Source organism: Vigna umbellata, chromosome 5 (assembly GCF_029865625.1).
Source record: "Vigna umbellata cultivar VRB3 chromosome 5, Vumbellata_1.0, whole genome shotgun sequence".
Classification (NCBI taxonomy): domain Eukaryota; kingdom Viridiplantae; phylum Streptophyta; class Magnoliopsida; order Fabales; family Fabaceae; genus Vigna; species Vigna umbellata.
Window position 1 is genome coordinate 6,298,412 of NC_142169.1, and position 18,590 is coordinate 6,317,001.

The 18,590-nt window shown below is 34.3% G+C and overlaps 1 pseudogene; it reads left to right on the forward strand.

Annotated features, from left to right (window-relative positions):
• Positions 1-820: 820 nt before the first annotated feature.
• Positions 821-8,700, forward strand: LOC148197592 (putative CCR4-associated factor 1 homolog 11 pseudogene; annotated as a pseudogene).
• The last annotated feature ends 9,890 nt before the right edge of the window (positions 8,701-18,590 follow it).

The window sequence follows — 18,590 nt, forward strand, 5'->3', positions numbered from 1 at the left end:
TGAGAAGTCTTACTAAGCATAAATTCTTGAAACTCAGTTTCTTCAGGAACAAAGGTTTTCAATTTCAAATTTGGCTGAAACGCCAAGGGCTAAAGAAATTTGCTGAGATGACAGATCGCTAGTATCCAGAACTGGTAAAAGTGTTTTACTACAATCTAAGGATTAGTGAAGGGACGTTGTGCTCCAAGGTAAAAGGAATAGACATCAAACTCACAGATGAAATTTGGACTAAGATAATCGGTCTCAAACTAGGAGGAGAAAGATGTCATCTAGGTATGGAAGCTTTCATAAGTTCTCTGTATATCAAGACAACCTAAGGAATCTTGAGGATATTCAAGATTACTCCCATTAAAAAACTAGTGGAATGAAAAAGGATGATCGATTGGCTGTTTTCGTCATCTCCTGGATATTAGTGCCTAGAGGAAGCAACCATGCATAAGCCACTACTGAAGACTTGTATCTGTTGAAAGCAATCAAAGAAAATATCCAAGTAGACTGGCCTGTAACTATTTCAGACAACATGCTGAAAGTAACCAGACTGGAATCAGCAAAGCTGCCTTATTGTATGTTCATTTCCAAGATTCTTGTTCATTTTGAAGTTGACTACATTGGTGAGTCAAGCGATTCCTACAGGAAAACAAGCATGATTAGCAAGTCTGCTCTACACAAGATGGGTATGCAACATACTCCAGATGGTTCGCAGTTTAAGAATGAAGTTGTTGAAGAAGATGAAGAAGAAGGACAATCATCTTTAATTCCTTATAGGGCTCGTTCTTAATTTGAAAGAACTCTGCTGAGAGAAATAAGATCTCGCAAGATTATGTGTCAAGGAACCAGGGATGATGTGACTGAAATGAAAGAGCATTTATTGTTTCAAAACCGAAATGAGGAAGAGAAAAATGAAAATGATTCAGGTGAGGAAGGGAGTACACCTGTTGAAACTGCTGCTATGGAAGAGGAAGAAAGTGAAGATGACAATGTTGCTGAAGATAGCAACAGTGAGATGCTTCTTAGAACCTATTTGAAGAAAAATAAGAAGAAAATCTAAAATTTTATTCAATCTAGAATGTTTTTGTTTTTAAGCTGCCTTGTTTTCTTTTGTAATAGATCGCTTTATATGCCATTTTTGTCTTGGCTTTATCTAATTGTACTCTATGGTTGATATAAATGAATTAAACAGATTAAAATTGATTATGCTATGCCTGTATGCGAATGAACTATTGATTACTGTTACATTCATACATTTGCATACTTATATTATACCTGTGTTATTTCCTGTATCATCACTAGTGCAAAAAAGACTTTTAACGTCACCCTTTAGACGTCTGACCCTCGAATATCCAACGTAAAAAATGGCCGGTGGCATTTTTCATAAATAAAACAACTATTTAGACGTCGGCTATGGAGGGGCCCGACGTCTAAATACTCATATACGTCGACTCCCCTGAATAGACGCCAAAACTAAACGAAAAAGTTAAAAAAAAACTAAATTTTAGACGTCTGTTATTGGGGGAACTAACGTCTAAATGTGCAGCCCAAGAATTTAAAAAGTCACTTTTTGACTCCATTTAGACGTCTGATCCCGCCACTCCGACTTCTAAAGCACTTTAGACGTATGTTATTAGGGGAACTGACGTCTAAATACACAACCCAAGAATTTAAAAAGTCACTTTTTGACACCATTTAGACGTCTGATCCCGACACTCCAACTTCTAAAGCACTTTGGACGTCTGTTATTGGGGGAACCGACGTCTAAATACACAAACCAAGAATTTAAAAAGTCACTTTTTGACTCAATTTAGACGTCTGATCCCTTCACTCCTACTTTTAAAGAACTTTAGACATCTGTTATTACGGAACCGACATTTAAATGCCGGCATTAAAACATCGCGAACGCGAGATAGCCGTTACACGCACTCATTGTTCATCATCTTCGTCACGTTTTCTCTCTACGGGTTACGCTTTTCAGGTTCATTTTCTCACTTTTGCACCGTTTTAAATTAATTTTACTCCGATTACATCACTCATTGATGCATTATATTTAATTTGAACCGATTAAAATGCGTTTTCGTTGGGTTTTGGTGCAATTATTCTCGTTTTCTTGGGCGGCGTTCTTCGGCGGCGATTTCTTGTGTTTTGCACTCCTTCAATTCCCTCCACTACATTTTTAAAACCATCCAATAAAAGAAAAATGTACAATACATTCTCTTCAACTAAAATATAAAGTTGTAAACTCAAATCACCATGAGTCAGGAGCAACCTCAGAGACGTCTGACCTGTATGGATCAGATGGACGTCTATAGAGACGTCTGACCTAAAGGGTCTGACGTCTCATTAACGTCACCCATATAGACGTTGGACAGAGATAAGATGTTAAAAGCCCAAAATAACAAACGTCTAAAGTCCTTTCTGCACTAGTGCATATTGATTCTAAAATGCTTGATCTAGAAAGATCTTGAAAGGTTTTGCAGGAACATTGCTTACTGGATGGATAAAATTGGCAAATCAACTCACGGGGAAGCAATGAAGTCGATTATGACTAAGGGCAAATCGACTGTATATCAACAGGGGTTAAAGATTCCAATATTTGGATATATGATATCTTTAACTATTGATATATGTGCTATTAATTGTTTACTTTCAATATATCTCTTTGCTATAATTGACTTGAGATGATTAAGAGATTATATTGCGTTTAATGAATGATATTGTACCATTGTTGCATTGATATTTTTGTACTATTTCTGATCTGATACATTTTTGACATATGTTGATATATGCTCTGATATATACTGTGAATACTGTATTGTGCATCTGTGTTTTTAGATTAAAAGATGCATAATGATAGGGGGAGCATTACATATACATTGAGATGTTTCATATGCCTACATCTAAGGGGGAGAATATATATTAAATCATGTGAATATCATTGACATAGGGAGCCTCATTATATGCTTTTTGATGATTATCTGATGCATCTCTGTATGCTTGATTATCTATATATCAATACTATTGTGCTTACCTTTTTTGCTAATGCCCAAAGGGGGAGAATTATGTTGATTGATAATTGATTGATAATTTGTATTGAGTTGTGCAACATGGTTGATTATTGATCGTGGTTTTGCTTCATAAAAAAAGAGGGAGATTGTTGAGATTGTTGATAGGGGGAGTGATGACAAATTTATGAACACCGAAAAACGGCGCCAAAAACTTGTTTAACACTCGGCAAGTGTGACCGAATCGTATCAAGTAATAAACTCGGTAAGACCAAGTATCTTTCTCCGAAAGGACTCACGACCTAGTTAGTTATATGATTTCTTGATTATTTAAGACTTGTGAACAAATTCTTGAGGTTTCAAATGCAAAAGTCAATAATTAAACATGTATGCATGAGTTTTGATCAATGGAAAAGAGGAACACAAACACGTGAAATGAATTATATGGATGAGTATGTTGTTGGGGTAATCAATTTCATCTTATCCACTCTCATATATTTTAGGAATTCATCATTCTTTTCATCAATGTTAATGCCACTCTCTAAATCACCTTACGAAGAAAGCTTATCCTTAATTATGAGTTCATACAATTCCTAGCATCCCTAATAATTAATTCTGAAGCACAGAAGCTTAAAGGCAACCAACCCTCATATCCCTAAGTCTAGGCAATATGCTATTGGGAGAATTTCCCTAGATATAGATTTCCCTGTATGTGTCCATATCGACAAAATCAATGATCATGACATCGAATGAGTTAAACAATGCATGCTTTGAGCAAAGAGGAAAAACCCCAACTAATGATGAAAGAAAGCATGTATCATAAACATGATGTTTAAACACAAAATTCCATATATGAGAGCTTCAAAAGATTACATTGATTCCCCAACAACAAGAAGAGTTTAGTTCACTATATTCATGGTGAAACTAGATGAAATACAATGAAAGAGTGAAAGATAGAACCCTAGAAAGTTGAGTAGGTAGCCTTAGCATCCAAGATCTTCCTCCTAGGGGTGGAAAGGTGAGTGTTTGCTTCGTACTCTGCCAAAGATACAAACCCTAGGAAGTCCTAAAGCTTATATACTATTCGAAATATTATAGAAAAGTGGGCCTAAGCCCAAAATAGTGCCGCTCAGTGACAAACTACCGCTCAGCGATAAGTGCGTGTGTTGATTCTTCCCCTCAGCGGCATTTTCACCCCTCAGCGAAGCCAACGGGAGTTCATTAGTGTCGCTCAGCGGTAAACTGGCGCTGAGCGGTACTTGCAGCTTCTCTTCTTTTGCACTTTTTGAGTTCTTTTCTAATTCCATCTCTATCCTTCTTCACTTCTTTCATCAAATTCACCTTAAAACCTGCATAAAACACTGAAATCAAGCATAAACCTGTCCAACTCTCTTATTTCCAAAAATATGAACAAAAACATGATTCCAAGCTAGTTTCTCAGTGTTAAAGGTTGCTTTTAGTATCAATTTTAAGCATGAAAATAACATTTTTTTTCAACTGTTATCGAGGAGCTCTAGTTTAGCTGAACCCATAATCTCAATAATATCTGAGTTTTTGATGATGACAATGCATAATTAATAACACATGTGTATTATGTGTTACATGTTCTATGCTTAAATGTTATATGCGTATATGAAAACATGATTGTGTTGTTGTTGTGTTGTTCATTGCATTTCACTCTATTTCATTGTGTTATATATGTGATTTTATACATGCATGCATGACACATGTTTCTGGATGAGAAAAACCACAAGCACTAATGTTGAATTTTAATTGTGTGGCTAAACAACAGTTTTAAGTCGATTTCATTATGGGGTGAGTCGATTAAAACTCGTGTCTTTGCACAAACCTTTTTCAAAGTGTGTTGTGAGATTTTTCAAAGAGAAAGTTTTTCAAAACTATGATTTACACTGTTACATAGACAATTATATGCGTGTTGCGTTCGACTAAGTATGTTACTGTTTTGAAATTCTATTAATGCTTGATATAACTGTCTCACGGTCATATTTTTAAATATGTTGACCAAGCATTAAATGTCATTCGACTGCATTAATTGCGAATTCAATTAATTGCTTTGATTGTTGCTAACTGCTATAACAAAATTGTTATATTCGAGTGCATTAGTAGCTTAGTCGATTAAAATGCGTCAGAGATGTGTTATACTATAAATTGACGCGAATTTGATTTATGTAAGAACTTTTGAATCTAACAGTTTTTGTAATATTTTTAGAAAGTGCTATCTTGCAGAAAGAGGAAAGGAGCTGTAAGAATAAAGAAGTGATTGTGGTGATCATTTCCTTGTGAGTTCTTGAAGAATAAGTTTGTTGTGTATTCAAAGGGCTGATCAATTCTGCACATTTGAGTGTAACTGCGAGATCAGAGTCTATAATCTATTGAAGATTGGGTTGAGGTTCCCTATTGTGACTACAGGAAGAAGAATGTGCGACGTTCTTTACTTTCAGATGTGTCTTAATGGGTTTAGACAGTAGAAGAAGGGATTCTTGTTGCTGGTCTAGTTATTGTACTGCCTATATTTGATTAGAGGGTTAGAGATGGTTTTATATTTTTGACGTGAGGCCTCTATAAAAGCCTTGTTGTAAAAACCTTGATTATTATAGAATATTTGCTTCCCGTGGTTGGAAGGACACTGGATGTAGCCAGGTTGGCCAAACCAGTATAAAAAGCAGTGTTTGAATTTTCTGATCCCTACTCTTTTACTTTTAATCGACTTTACTCTATACTTATTCGATTAAGTTTCCGCTGCATTAGAAAGTATTTTACCTTGCGTTTCAAGAAAGCTTTAAGGGCATCACCTTTTGCGAAAAAGATTTTAAAAGACTTTGTTTTTACGTTTCACCAATTCACCCCCCCCCCCCCCCCCTCTTGGTGTGAGAAATTGAGCCATTTTATTTTAACACAGTTTTGAAAAACTTTCTCTTTGAAAACTCTCACAACACACTTGAAAATAGTTTGTGGAAAGACACGAGTTTTAATTGATTCATCCCATAATGAAGTCGACTTAAAATTGTTGTTTTGCCACATATTTAAAGTTCAACATAAGTGTTTGTGGTTTTCCTTTCAACATCATATGTCATGCATTCACACATAAAAACACATATGTAACACAGTGAAATGCAATGAACAACACAAACATGCTCTCATATATGCTTAAACAGATTTAACATAGTGATCAAAAGCATATAACATGTAAATATAGAACATGTAACAAACAATATACATGTGTTATTAATTATGTGTTGTCATCATCAAAAACTCAGATATTACTGAGATTATGAGTTAAGCTAAACATTTGCTCCCCTATCAACAATCTCAACATAAGTGTTGCGACATTTGGAATGTCAAATGTCGTCTACAGTAAACATAATAACGTTGTATCAATACAAAATTATCAATATAAACAAACTGTAATTCAAATGATATTAATTAACTTTCTAATAGATCGTTCCATATAATGTTCCGATCAACCTCAGACACATGGTCAAAAGATGGAGTAATTATCATACGCTAGTACTCCAAGGTATGATCTGAAGACATCTGGATTTGGACCAGATGCCACACCAGTGATCACATTAACATCCATAGGTGTGCTTTCACCACTATTTCTTCTGACCATCAGTTGTCTCAACCTGGTGGCTCCTCTAGTAGGTATGGATGAGGGAGCCTCATCCCCTGATGAATGTGGGTGGTCAGTCATATATCTGTCAAAATAAAATAACAACATGAAATATTAATAAAAGACTTATGTAATATCATATTATTTTACAAAACATGTAATAGGGGTCATATGAAATATTAATAAAAAGACTTACGTAATATTAATAAAAAACTTATACATAAATTTGAAATTCATACATAAAGATATGGATTGGTCATATGTATATTCCCTCGCTATAATCTTTGTCTTATAATAAACTTGGATATTTTGATGACTTAATTTTTCAATCTATCACTTTTAGTTTTTTAAGGGGAAGAATAAAAAATTACAAGAGTTTGAGAATTTTTGCATCCAGGACAATTTATACAAACGTGGATAATAATAGATAGAGGATTACTTCCTACACCACTCCACTTTGCTTCCTGCATCACCACATTTATTTTAAATTCCAAAATTATCCTTTATATTTTAAAATATCCTACACCCTCACTCTTTTTTTCAACGGATGTCAACATTCGTTGAAGAAAAAATTCTTCAACGGATGTGCCACATCCGTTGAGTTTTTTTTTTTTAATTTTTAGTTTTTTAATTTATTGTATTTTAAATTAATATATAAATATTATTTAATTTTTTTAAAATTATTACTTAATTATTTATAAATTAATTTTATTTTATTTAATAAAATAATTATTATTAGTTTTAATTTATGTATTATTATTTAAATAATTAAAAATTTTGTTATAAATCTACTAAACGGACGTGCCACATCTGTTAATGGATGTGGCGACATCCGTTGAATTAGTTTTTTTTTTAGTTTTTTAATTTTTTATATTTTAAATTAATGTATAAATATTATTTAATTTTTTTTAAATTATTACTTAATTATTTATAAATTAATTTAATTTTATTTAATAAAACAATTATTATTAATTTAATTTATATATTATTATTTAAATAATAAATAAAATATTTTTAAAAAATCTATTAAACCGATGTGGTCACATCCATTGAAGTTTTTGTTTTTAATTAAAAACAATAAACTAAAATATAAAATATGTAAACGGATGTTAACATCCGTTGAAAGTGAAACGGATGTTAGACATCCGTTTTATAGCAAGGGCAAATTAGGTATGGGGTGGTGAAGGGAGCGGTTGGTGGTGGTGGAGGGAGCAACTCTCTAATAGATATTTATTTCACCTTTTAACAAATTTAAATTTTAGAAAAAATAATGAAATTGAAAAAAAAAATAGATAAATCAAACAGGCGTTCGAGTTCGAGTTGATTCATAAGATGATTAGATTCTTCCCTTTCATCTCTATGGACACCGAGTTTCCTGGTGTCATCTTCCAGTCGGATTCCATACGTCGACAACCACAAAATAATTACACTGTGATGAAGGCTAATGTGGACAATATGCATCTCCTTCAAGTCGGCCTAACCCTTTCAGACTGTCATGGCAACCTACCAACCTTTGGAACCTCCAATCGCTTCATTTGGGAATTCAACTTTTGTGAGTTCGACGTCACGTGTCATCCCCATGCTCCCCATTCCATTGCCTTCCTCCAACGTCACGGCATGAATTTTCACAAGAATCGAATTACTGGAGTTAGCATTATGCGATTTACTGAGCTCATGATGCTTTCAGGACTTGTTTGCAACAATTATACTCATTGGATTACTTTTCATGGTGCTTATGATTTTGCCTACATGATAAAAGTATTGAGCCACCGTTTTCTACACATGCAACCTCTTCTACCTCCTAACTTGAGTGACTTTCTACAACTCGTTAAATTCTTCTTTGGAAAGGAAGTATACGATGTTAAACACCTCATCAGATTTTGTCCAAACCTTTACGGCGGTTTAGATAGAGTTAGTGAGTCATTAGGTTTGGATAATAGTGCTAGAAAAAGTCATCATGCAGGGTCCGATAGTTTAGTTACTCTGCATGTTTTTAATGAGATTAAAAAACGCTATTTTCATACACAAAATGACTTGAAAAAACATGCAGGTGCTATCTACGGTTTATAAATATTCTGATTTTCCTGTTTTAGAATGATTGTATTTGTTTTGCCTTTATTATTTTCCTTACAATAGTAAATATGTATAAATTTGTTTTAATTACAATCATCTTATGTGTATTTTTTTTAGCCTCATATTTCGTATTTAGTAATAATTTATATAATGATATAATTATATAAAAGGAATTTATATTTTCTTTTGTATATATATCTTTTAATTTTTATTTTTAATAAGTAATTTTTATAATTTAAAATAATTATGTTATCAATTTTATTTTTAAATGATTATTTTTTAAAATTTAAGTATTTTTTTCATTTGATCTCATTTTCTCACAATTATCATTTACCCAAACATTAGTTTCTTCCTTAAAAAAAATAAAAATATTTGTATTCATTAAAAAAAACTCAAATCATTTTAAATATATTTAGTTAGTTCGTCTTCCATTAAAAAATTAATTGATGAATAATTATAAGTATATAATTTAATATTTTTTTCAATAAATATTATACTTGTTAATGATAAATTTAATTTTATTTCATATATTAATTTATTGAAATTATAATCTCATCATCATTTATTAATATACTATATATTGTAGATATTAAATATGTATGTTTACCCTTATAGTTCCTAAGAGTTCTTATATACCGGGTTATATATACATATATTCTAATACTTTTAAAGGAATGTGACGAGTATAAAATTTTTTCTCAAAATATTTTCAAAAAAAAATTCAAATAATCAAAACTTTATTCAATTATAATGCGAAAGCGAAACCAAAATTATAAACGTTGTCTGTACAAAACAAAAAATCAGAATATCACTTTTACATTAAAGTACTAAGTCTGAAAACTTTTAAACTATGAAAATTAAATAATTAACCTCGAACTTAAATGTCCCAACTCTCGTCAGCTACTTTGAACTGGTGTATCTGTAACAACATCTACTTTTGAACAAGTACGATCATCGTAAGTGAAAATCACAATCATAAACATGCAAAGGTGAGCAACCAAAAATTTCATAACATATAGCATCATATATATTCATTTTAAATACAGAAAAAGATAAACTATAGTCTCATATCCCATCACAACCTTAACATCATAGTCAAACCGTTCATAACCAACGTTGTTTCCTTGCATTTTGTCGGTACAACATGTTCTCAATAACAGGTCGATTTGAGTCGTCTTCCATCGTAATTTCAGACCAATCTCCCCGACTTCTCAAGGACTAACAAGTAAAAACACCGATACTGCGTGCACCAATGCACTATACTTAGCACGAGCCGAAGCCATTGGACGAGACATCTAACTCTCTCGAGTCCACACACAAGAGGAACGTTGATACTCAAATCTCTGTCTCTACACGAGACTCCAACATCCTTAACAAAGCACGGTAAGAAAAGCTCACACGACCAACATCAATACAAGGAATAACATAGTTTCATATTTACATCACAAGTCAAAACATAGCCCCATTGCATGTGTCAGCCAACCAAGCACAAAATCCATCTCCATTACTTAATATCAAGAAGGCAAGAAAACTCAAGTGGACCCCATGTGGCCCACTAATACTCAATCAACATACAAATTGCCACATAGATCAACCATCTTATATATAACTTTCTACAACAGTTACTCCCTCCACCACCACATGTTGCTCCCTACATCTCCCCAACTTTTCTTATTTCCAAAATTGACCTTATTTAAATATTTATTTTTTCTTTTTACCTATTTTAATCTAAAACCCTAATCTGATCCTACTTCCTTTCACTTTTCACTGTCGCAACCTCACACCTCCGCACCATAGAAACTTCTCTTCTTCCTTTCCTCTCCTCCTATTACTTCTCTTATTTGTGATTTTCGTTTCCTCCTCCATTTCCTATGCTTCCATTGTCACTAAGTTGGCTCTAGAGGTGGTTGGCTCGTGAAGAAGAGTGTGGTTCATGGTTGATTTCATCCCTAGAAATGTTGGTATCTACGCGTTGTTATTTGAAAAACGTAGAAGAAGTCAAACGCGAAGGCCTGAACGGATATGGGAGATTCGTTGGGCCTTCAACAGATTTTGATTTTCGTCAATAGACGTCAAGATCCGTTGAAGGCCAAACGGATCTCACATATCCGTTCAGGCTTTCGCGTTTGGCTTCTTTTATTATTATTATTATTTTTAGTTTATTAATTATATTTTTTAGTATAAATTTTTATTTGTAGTATATAATTTGAGATTTTGGGTTATTTATTAATTTAATTATAATTATTTAACTTGTTTAAAATTTGTTCTGTAAAAAAATCGTTGAAAGACCAAATGGATATAGGAGATGTGTTGGGCCTTCAACAGATCTTGATTTTCGTCAACAGATATTAAGATTCGTTGAAGGCCAAACGGATCTTCCATATTTATTGATCTGCATGGCAAAATGGGAATGAGGAGGTGCATGGAGCAACATGTGGTGGTGGAGGGAGTAACCCTCACTTTCTAGTGAAAAGAAACATAGAATGGCGATCATGACCCACCTCACGCAAGCCTAAGCAACCTAATGGTCTCCTTTGTAAGACACCTTTGATTGAATGAAACAAGAGTGATTTGCATTTATTTGCTTATCTTCTTTAAGATAGAATTTTGTCTCCTAGTTGTATTTTGGGTTTTAACTTGTGAGAGCAAGTGACGATCCAACCTTGGCACTTATCTTGGATCATTTCAAGTGGCGTGTCTTTAAAATCCTAAATTTTCTTATCCTTTCTCTCTTCCATTTTAAATCTTTTTAATTCCATTGTTTCTTTGTCTTGCTTAGTCTTAGAATCATTTCTTTAAAACGTAGACTCCAAGCCACGAGAAGAGGGCACCACCTAGACTCTGATAATTACGCCATGCTCTAGTGTATTGAAGAGAGACTTCTACCATGCAAAATAGGATTATTGTACCACCATTCCCAAGAATTAAAATTCTTCTCTTCATCCCTCGTTGTGGGACCCATTCACATTCTTAACTTAGGAAACACCAATTCTTCTAAAACAAGACTTCCAACCAAAAAGAGTAGTGCCTTGTGTGCCATTCCCCATTGAATCAAGAGCTAAAACTTTGAGGCAAAGGTCATGGGACCCGCACATCCTAGCCTACAAGAGCAGCTACTTCTCTCCTAGCCATTGCATCAACACTAACAATGGATGAATTTTTCAGGATATCACAATGCAAGACGACCAAAGAGATGTGGGAAGTCCTTGAAGTCACACATGAAGGAACGAATGAAGTAAAGAGAGTTAGAAAGAATATTCTCATACAGGAATAGGAGTTGTTCAGAATGAAAGCGGGAGAGACTATCTATGAAGTATAGAAGCGATTCACACACATAGTCAATCACCTAATGGCTCTTGGAAAAGTGTTTGACAAGGAGGAAATCAACATCAAAATATTGAAAAGTCTCAACAGAAGCTGGTAGCCAAAAGTCACTACAATACCTGAATCAAGAGACTTGACCAGCATGAACATGGCCACCTTATTTGGAAAACCCAGAGAGCATGAATTGGAGCTTGGAAGGCTAAAGGAGGAAGAAGAAATTGAAGAAAAAAATCAATTTCTCTAAAGGCCACAAGCAAGAAAGTTGCAAAGAATCTTGAACCTAAAGCTGACTTAGAAACAGAACTACATGACAAAGAGAAAATGAACATGATGGTAAGGAAGTTTAATCGATTTATGAAAAATAAAAGTTCCACCACTGACTATGTACATCCTGTAAAAGGAAAGAAAAGTTCAAGAACCAATGTTGTCCAATGCTACGAGTGTGGAAGAGAAGGACACATCAAACTAGATTGTCCAGACTTGAAGATCAAACAAAAGGGAAGCAGAAAATTTCCACAAGACAAGGGAAGGAAGCAAAAGAGTGCATACATTGCCTGGGAAAATAGCGATACTGATTCTTCAAGCAATGAGGATTGCAACATTGAAGAAGAGTCAAATATTTGCTTTGTGGCTGGATCTGCACGGATTGATTATGATAGTGATGAGGAATTTGAAAATGAGCCTATAGAAGTAAAGTATGACATGCTGCTAGATGTGTTTCAGGAAATACACGCAGAGGCTATGCGACTCCAATATAAGGTAAATCAACTTACCTCTGACAGAAAGGATTATGAACATAGAATCAATAATCTGGTAGAGGAAAATGAAAAATTGAAAAAGGAGTTAAAAAATGCCTTAAAGTCTGCTAAGATAGTCAAAACTGAAACAAAGATAGTTGAAAAAGAATGTGAAAAATGTCCTGTTCATATTGAAAAAATTGATTACTTGACTAGCACTCTAACAAAATTCACACAGGGAAAAGAAAAGTTAGATTCCATTCTAAGAGCTTCTGGTAGAGCTGTCTATAGACAAGGAATTGATTATAAGGCTCAAAGTAATAGGTCTAATTCAAAGAAATTTGTTGATCTTAGTAAACTTGTTACTCATGCATGCTTTTATTGTAACAATACTGGTCATAATGTTAGAAATTGTTACTATAGAAAAGTTGGTGTTCCAAAAGGAAAGTACAGGTGGATCCCTAAGGAACAACTTTCTGAAACTAACAAGACATGACCAAAATTCAAATGGGTATCAACGTAAAAACGTTTAATTGTTTTGTAGGGTAGTAGCTACTGCTGAAGCAGTATTCAACTCAAGGATGAACTACCATGATGAAATAAAAAATTCTTAAGATTCTGATAGTGGTAACTATTGTATTTTCATTGCATCATGCTTAATAATTGTTTGTATGATTGATGAATGCATGTTTGTTCAATGATTAATTGAGTGATTGTATTTAAGTATAAATTCGAATATGTTTGAAGTATGTATGCCTCTGTTTCTAAAAACACTCTTTCAAACATGAGTCGACCTTGACTTAATAAAATCGTTTGTTAATCTCAGTTTCATATATTATGTGTTTTAGAAAAATTTAAACTATGGATTAAATCGATTAAGTTGAAATTTTGGAGCGAAAATGAATTTTAATTGTTCCCTCCAAATTTAATCTTGCTAAGTTTTCAAAACTAAAACACAAAAACATGTCATTCACTTTCTCAGCAAACATCTGAATCTTTCCTTTCTAGAACTTTGTGAGCAATATTTTTTCGGTATAACAATGGCGTCTAGTTCATCTCAAAGGAAACGAGTGAAAACCTTGGGTACTAAAAACATGAGCCGACCATCACAGCTTGAAGGATGGATAAGCGACGATGAAGCTCAATCAAAATTTCTAGACGGTTGGAAAATGAGAAGTCTTACTAAGCATAAATTCTTGAAACTCAGTTTCTTCAGGAACGAAGGTTTTCAATTTCAAAGTTGGCTGAAACGCAAAGGGCTAAAGAAATTTGCTGAGATGACAGATCGCTAGTATCCAGAACTGGTAAAAGTGTTTTACTACAATCTAAGGATTAGTGAAGGGACGTTGTGCTCCAAGGTAAAAGGAATAGACATCAAACTCACAGATGAAATTTGGACTAAGATAATCGGTCTCAAACTAGGAGGAGAAAGATGTCATCTAGGTATGGAAGGCTTTCATAAGTTCTCTGTATATCAAGACAACCTAAGGAATCTTGAGGATATTCAAGATTACTCCCATTAAAAAACTAGTAGAATGAAAAAGGATGATCGATTGGCTGTTTTCGTCATCTCCTGGATATTAATGCCTAGAGGAAGCAACCATGCATAAGCCACTACTGAAGACTTGTATCTGTTGAAAGCAATCAAAGAAAATATCCAAGTAGACTGGCCTGCAACTATTTCAGACAACATGCTGAAAGTAACCAGACTGGAATCAGCAAAGCTGCCTTATTGTGTGTTCATTTCCAAGATTCTTGTTCATTTTGGAGTTGACTACATTGGTGAGTCAAGCGATTCCTACAGCAAAACAAGCATGATTAGCAAGTCTGCTCTACACAAGATGGGTATGCAACATACTCCAGATGGTTGGCAGTTTAAGAATGAAGTTGTTGAAGAAGATGAAGAAGAAGGACAATCATCTTTAATTCCTTATAGGGCTCGTTCTTAATTTGAAAGAACTCTGCTGAGAGAAATAAGATCTCGCAAGATTATGTGTCAAGGAACCAGGGATGATGTGACTGAAATGAAAGAGCATTTATTGTTTCAAAACCGAAATGAGGAGGAGAAAAATGAAAATGATTCAGGTGAGGAAGGGAGTACACCTGTTGAAACTACTGCTATGGAAGAGGAAGAAAGTGAAGATGACAATGTTGCTGAAGAGAGCAACAATGAGATGCTTCTTAGAACCTATTTGAAGAAAAATAAGAAGAAAATCTAAAATTTTATTCAATCTAGAATGTTTTTGTTTTTAAGCTGCCTTGTTTTCTTTTGTAATAGATCGCTTTATATGCCATTTTTGTCTTGGCTTTATCTAATTGTACTCTATGGTTGATATAAATGAATTAAACAGATTAAAATTGATTATGCTATGCCTGTATGCGAATGAACTATTGATTACTGTTACATTCATACATTTGCATACTTATATTATACCTGTGTTATTTCCTGTATCATCACTAGTGCAAAAAAGACTTTTAACGTCACCCTTTAGACGTCTGACCCTCGAATATCCAACGTAAAAAATGGCCGGTGGCATTTTTCATAAATAAAACAACTATTTAGACGTCGGCTATGGAGGGGCCCGACGTCTAAATACTCATATACGTCGACTCCCCTGAATAGACGCCAAAACTAAACGAAAAAGTTAAAAAAAACAAAATTTTAGACGTCTGTTATTGGGGGAACTGACGTCTAAATGTGTAGCCCAAGAATTTAAAAAGTCACTTTTTGACTCCATTTAGACGTCTGATCCCGCCACTCCGACTTCTAAAGCACTTTAGACGTCTGTTATTGGGGGATCGGCGTCTAAATACACAACCCAAGAATTTAAAAAGTCACTTTTTGACTCCATTTAGACGTCTGATCCCTTCACTCTTACTTGTAAAGAACTTTAGACGTCTGTTATTACGGAACCGACGTCTAAATGTCGGCATTAAAACATTGTGAACGCGAGATAGCCGTTACACGCACTCATTTTCTCACTTTTGCACCGTTTTAAATTAATTTTACTCCGATTACATCACTCATTGATGCATTATCTTTAATTTGAATCGATTAAAATGCGTTTTCGTTGGGTTTAGGTGCAGTTATTCTCGTGTCCTTGGGCGGCGTTCTTCGGCGGCGATTTCTTGTGTTTTGCACTCCTTCAATTCCCTCCACTACATTTTTAAAACCATCCAATAAAAGAAAAATGTACAATACATTCTCTTCAACTAAAATATAAAGTTGTAAACTCAAATCACCATGAGTCAGGAGCAACCTCAGAGACGTCTGACCTGTACGGATCGGATGGACATCTGATCTATATAGGTCCGACGTCTATAGAGACATCCGACCTAAAGGGTCTGACGTCTCATTAACGTCACCCATATAGACGTCGGACAGAGATCAGATGTTAAAAGCCCAAAATAACAAACGTCTAAAGTCCTTTATGCATTAGTGCATATTGATTCTAAAATGCTTGATCTAGAAAGATCTTGAAAGGTTTTGCAAGAACATTGCTTACTGGGTGGATAAAATTGGCAAATAAACTCACGGGGAAGCAATGAAGTCGATTATGACTGAGGGCAAATCAACTGTATATCAACAGGTGTTAAAGATTCCAATATTTGGATATATGATATCTTTAATTATTGATATATGTGCTATTAATTGTTTACTTTCAATATATCTCTTTGCTATAATTGACTTGAGATGATTAAGAGATTATATTGTGTTTGATGAATGATATTGTACCATTGTTGCATTGATATCTTTTTACCGTTTCTGATCTGATACATTTTTGACATATGTTGATATATGCTCTGATATATACTGTGAATACTGTATTGTGCATCTGTGTTTTGAGATTAAAACATGCATAATGATAGGGGGAGCATTACATATACATTGAGATGTTTCATATGCCTACATCTAAGGGGGAGAATATATATTAAATCATGTGAATATCATTGACAGAGGGAGCCTCATTATATGTTTTTTGATGATTATCTGATGCATCTCTGTATGCTTGATTATCTATATATCAATACCATTGTGCTTACCTTTTTTGCTAATGCCCAAAGGGGGAGAATTATGTTGATTGGTAATTGATTGATAATTTGTATTGAGTTGTACAACATGGTTGATTATTGATCATGGTTTTGCATCATAAAAAAAGAGGAAGATTGTTGAGATTGTTGATAGGGGGAGTGATGACAAATTTATGAACACCGAAAAACGGTGCCAAAAACTTGTTTAACCCTCGGCAAGTGTGACCGAATCGTATCAAGTAATAAACTCGGTAAGACCAAGTATCGTTCTCCCAAAGGATTCACGGCCTAGTTAGTTATATGATTTCTTGATTATTTAAGACTTGTGAACAAATTCTTGAGGTTTCAAATGCAAAAGTCAATAATTAAACATGTATGCATGAGTTTTGATCAATGGAAAAGAGGAACACAAGTACGTAGAATGAATTATATGGATGAGTATGTTGTTGGGGTAATCAATTTCATCTTATCCACTCTCATATATTTTAGGAATTCATCATTCTTTTCATCAATGTTAATGCCACTCTCTAAATCACCTTGCGAAGAAAGCTTATCCTTAATTATGAGTTCATACAATTCCTAGCATCCCTAATAATTAATTCTGAAGCACAGAAGCTTAAAGGCAACCAACCCTCATATCCCTAAGTCTAGGCAATATGCTATTGGGAGAATTTCCCTAGATCTAGATTTCCCCGTATGTGTCCATATCGACAAAATCAATGATCATGACATCGAATGAGTTAAACAATGCATGCTTTGAGCAAAGAGGAAAAACCCTAACTAATGATGAAAGAAAGCATGTATCATAAACATGATGTTTAAACACAAAATCCCATATATGAGAGCTTCAAAAGATTACATTGATTCCCCAACAACAAGAAGAGTTTAGTTCACCATATTCATGGTGAAACTAGATGAAATACAATGAAAGAGTGAAAGATAGAACCCTAGAAAGTTGAGTAGGTAGCCTTAGCATCCAAGATCTTCCTCCTGGGGGTGGAAAGGTGAGTGTTTGCTTCGTACTCTGCCAAAGATACAAACCCTAGGAAGTCCTAAAGCTTATATACTATTTGAAATATTATAGAAAAGTGGGCCTAAGCCCAAAATAGTGCCGCTCAGCGACAAACTACCGCTCAGCGATAAGTGCGTGTGTTGATTCTTCCCCTCAGCGGCATTTTCACCCCTCAGCGAAGCCAACGGGAGTTCATTAGTGCCGCTCAGCGGTAAACTGGCGCTGAGCGGTACTTGCGGCTTCTCTTCTTTTGCACTTTTTGAGTTCTTTTCTGATTCCATCTCTATCCTTCTTCACTTCTTTCATCAAATTCACCTTAAAACCTGCATAAAACATTGAAATCAAGCATAAACCTGTCCAACTCTCTTACTTCCAAAAATATGAACAAAAACATGATTCCAAGCTAGTTTCTGAGTGTTAAAGGTTGCTTTTAGTATCAATTTTAAGCATGAAAATAACATTTTTTCATTTGTTATCAGGGAGCTCTAGTTTAGCTGAACCCATAATCTCAATAAGAACTTTTGAATCTAACAGTTTTTGTAATATTTTTAGAAAGTGCTATCTTGCAGAAAGAGGAAAAGAGCTCTAAGAATAAAGAAGTGATTGTGGTGATCATTTCCTTGTGAGTTCCTGAAGAATAAGTTTGTTGTGTATTCAAAGGGCTGATCAATTCTGCACATTTGAGTGTAACTGCAAGATCAGAGTCTATAATCTATTGAAGATTGGATTGAGGTTCCCTATTGTGACTACAAGAAGAAGAGCGTGCGACGTTCTTTACTTTG